This window comes from Epinephelus lanceolatus, chromosome 11 (genome assembly GCF_041903045.1).
Source record: "Epinephelus lanceolatus isolate andai-2023 chromosome 11, ASM4190304v1, whole genome shotgun sequence".
NCBI classification, from domain to species: Eukaryota; Metazoa; Chordata; class Actinopteri; order Perciformes; family Serranidae; genus Epinephelus; species Epinephelus lanceolatus.
The window spans coordinates 44,290,001-44,294,204 of record NC_135744.1 but is presented as its reverse complement, the minus strand read 5'-3'; positions in this window follow the sequence as shown (position 1 = coordinate 44,294,204).

Here is a 4,204-nt window from a genome sequence, read left to right as displayed (position 1 = left end):
CTCCACGTCGTTAGCTCACTGAGACTCTCCACGTCGTTAGCTCACAGAGACTCTCCACGTCGTTAGCTCACTGAGACTCTCCACGTCGTTAGCTCACTGAGACTCTCCACGTCGTTCGCTCACAGAGACTCTCCACGTCGTTAGCTCACTGAGACTCTCCACGTCGTTAGCTCACAGAGACTCTCCACGTCGTTAGCTCACAGAGACTCTCCACGTCGTTAGCTCACTGAGACTCTCCACGTCGTTAGCTCACAGAGACTCTCCACGTCGTTAGCTCACTGAGACTCTCCACGTCGTTAGCTCACTGAGACTCTCCACGTCGTTAGCTCACAGAGACTCTCCACGTCGTTAGCTCACAGAGACTCTCCATGTCGTTAGCTCACTGAGACTCTCCACGTCGTTAGCTCACTGAGACTCTCCACGTCGTTAGCTCACAGAGACTCTCCACGTCGTTAGCTCACTGAGACTCTCCACGTCGTTAGCTCACTGAGACTCTCCACGTCGTTAGCTCACAGAGACTCTCCACGTCGTTAGCTCACTGAGACTCTCCACGTCGTTAGCTCACTGAGACTCTCCACGTCGTTAGCTCACTGAGACTCTCCACGCCGTTAGCTCACTGAGACTCTCCACGTCGTTAGCTCACTGAGACTCTCCACGTCGTTAGCTCACTGAGACTCTCCACGTCGTTAGCTCACAGAGACTCTTTACGTCGTTAGCTCACAGAGACTCTTTACGTCGTTAGCTCACAGAGACTCTCCACGTCGTTAGCTCACTGAGACTCTACACGTCGTTCGCTCACAGAGACTCTCCACGTCGTTAGCTCACAGAGACTCTTTACGTCGTTAGCTCACAGAGACTCTACACGTCGTTAGCTCACAGAGACTCTACACGTCGTTAGCTCACAGAGACTCTCCACGTCGTTAGCTCACAGAGACTCTTTACGTCGTTAGCTCACAGAGACTCTTTACGTCGTTAGCTCACAGAGACTCTACACGTCGTTAGCTCACAGAGACTCTACACGTCGTTAGCTCACAGAGACTCTCCACGTCGTTAGCTCACAGAGACTCTTTACGTCGTTAGCTCACAGAGACTCTTTACGTCGTTAGCTCACAGAGACTCTACACGTCGTTAGCTCACAGAGACTCTACACGTCGTTAGCTCACAGAGATATATTTAAAAGTGGAGACAAGACAGACCCTCAGAATTACCGTGGGATCTGCATAAATTCATGTCTGAGAAAGGTTTTATGTAGTATACTAATTTCACGAACCATAGACCTCATTACAGAACATCAGCCATTAAGTAAAAGCCAAATTGGATTCCTCCCTAAACTCAGAACCACAGACCATATTTTCACACTGCACACTTTAATTGATAATTATGTGCACAAAAATAATGAGAAAATTTATGCTTGTTTCGTGGATTTTCAAAAAGCCTTTGACTCAATCTGGCACAAAGGCCTTTTCTTTAAATTAATTGAAAGTGGTATTGGAGGAAAAGTATACGACCTGAAAAAATCAATGTATACTAATGGAAAATGCTCAATTAAGATTGGAACCAAGAAAACAGAATGTTTCTTCCAGAGACGTGGAGTAAGGCAGGGCTGTAACCTCAGCCCCACCCTATTTAACATATATATCAATGAATTGGCAAAACAAATAGAAAAGTCTCCTGGACCTGGACTGAAATTACAAGAGACTGTAATAAAGTGTCTCCTCTATGCTGATGACCTGGTCCTGCTGTCTCCAACAAAAGAGGGGCTACAGCAACACTTATCAGAACTGGAAAAATACTGCCAAACCTGGACCCTGACAGTTAACCAACCCAAAACCAAAGTGCTTATTTTTCAAAAAAGATGCAGATTACAGAGAAACAATAACTGTTTCAAAATTGGAAAAAACTTCATTGAACAAACAAACCATTATACATATTTAGGACTAAACATTTCAAACACAGGGAATTTTAACATGGCTGTGAATGATCTAAAAGACAAAGCAAAAAGGGCTTACTATGCCATCAAAAGATCAATAAACACTGAACTACCAATAAAAACATGGCTCAAAATATTCAAATCAATCATCGAACCCATTGCATTGTATGGCAGCGAGGTGTGGGGTGCACAAACTCAGCAAGACTGGACAAAATGGGACAAACATCCAATTGAAATCCTGCATGCAGAGTTCTGCAGAAGTCTCCTCCAGGTGCAGAGAGGAACTCCAAACTCTGCATGCAGAGCTGAATTAGGCCAATATCCTCTACTGTTAAATATTAAAAAAACGAGACCTACATTTCTGGAACCACATTAAAACAAGTGACCCACTCTCACTTTCCTATAAAGCCTTATGCTGCCAGGAGCTGAACCCACAAAGGAGTCCCCTCGACCTGCTTGTCCAGAGTCTGACCGAACCTTCAACCACTCAGGTCACCACATCACAACCACCTCAGCTTCAGGACACATGCCCCCCGAAAATTAGACCCCACCAAATTATGACAAAAGAAAAAGAAAAATACAGAGAATATTGGACAGAACTAATAAAATCCCAGAGCAAAATGGAAACGTATAAAGCCCTCAACAGACAGTACTCTGTGGCAACCTACCTGAGCACAGTCTCTGATAGGAATATGAGGAAAACGATGACTAAGTACAGACTGAGTGAGCACGACCTGGCAGTAGAAGTTGGCCGACGCAAACAGAGCTGGCTGCCCAGAGAGGAGAGGTTGTGTTCTCACTGTGACCAGGGAACAGTAGAGACTGAGCTGCACTTCTTGACTCAATGTGACAAATATCAATGCATTAGAGAAGAATATTTTGCAAAAATAATAAAGATATTCCCAGAGTTCTTGCACTTGAATAACTTAGAGAAACTTCCGGTCCTACTGGGAGAGAGGGAGGACTGTTGTGTACTGGCGGCAAAATATGTAACAGCCTGCCATCAACTTCACATCACACATGATGATTGATAATTGTTTATGTATTGATAATTACTCTGTTGTATAAATTAATTTCTTTATGACTTTTACCCTGCCATAGCCACTCATACTCTCCATGTTTGTTTGTTTGTTTGTTTTTTAATTGCAATTATTATAAATGTATTGTTATTGTTTATGCTCGTTATATTTGTGTTATATTGTGTTAATATGCTTTGGCAACATTGTTTTGAATGCAGTCATGCCAATAAAGCAGCTTGAACTTGAACTTGACTCTCCACGTCGTTAGCTCACTGAGACTCGTCACCACTTGACATGTGTTTACAAATGTAGTTTCTCCACAGCTGATACACCTCAAGTCATATTTAGGCATTATGGATCCACTGTTACAGGTGAAACTGGTTTTGCACATTTGTGGATCACTTCCTGTCAGTTTGTGTGTCATGTGACATTTGAACCTTCCCTCCTGTGTATTTGCAGCAGGATCAGTGTGAGGTGCAGTTACTCTGCACATCAGCAGGTGGCGACATTTCCTTCTGTGAGATAACTGGACCAAGCAGGTTAAAACAAAGAGCCTATGGAGCGTCACATCCTGAAGAACAACACCTGGACACGGGGTCAGAGGTCAGCCCGCTGTTAGTTCGTCTCCAGAGAGCACATGGAGTTAATGCCTCTCAGCATGAGCACATATTTCTGTCTATGTTCAGCATTTCAAGTAAAAAACGGATCATTTGTAAGGATAATATTATCACGATGCTAATTTTCAGTAGTGCATTAATGGTAATTCCCATTATGTGTTAGCATCGAGCTAAGGGACTGCTTTGACACAGGGTTGCAGTGGTGGTACTCTGATCTTTTTCTCAGGTAAAAGTACAAGAGAAACAAAAAGTAAAAGCTCTCATCATGCATAACATTATCCATCTCAGATCAAACTGCTGATGCATTCATGTGTTCATCACTTTAATGTTGAGGCAGGCCTTATGTTTATCCATCATCAGTTATTCATGATATATTTTCTATTATATTAATACACTTGTACACTGTGCGAGTCAAAGTTACTTCAGAGTTAAAAAAAAATCTTGAAAATCAGATCATGTGTTAAAAAGTTAATCACAAAGAAATAATACAATAAACATGTAAAATGTAAAACTGAGAGAAAACATATTAACAGTGTATGATGATGTAAACCTTATATTTTCTTATTTATTCACATAAATCAAAGTGTTTACATTAATGTCATGACAACATGTGTTTCTATGATAAGACGTTTCCCAGT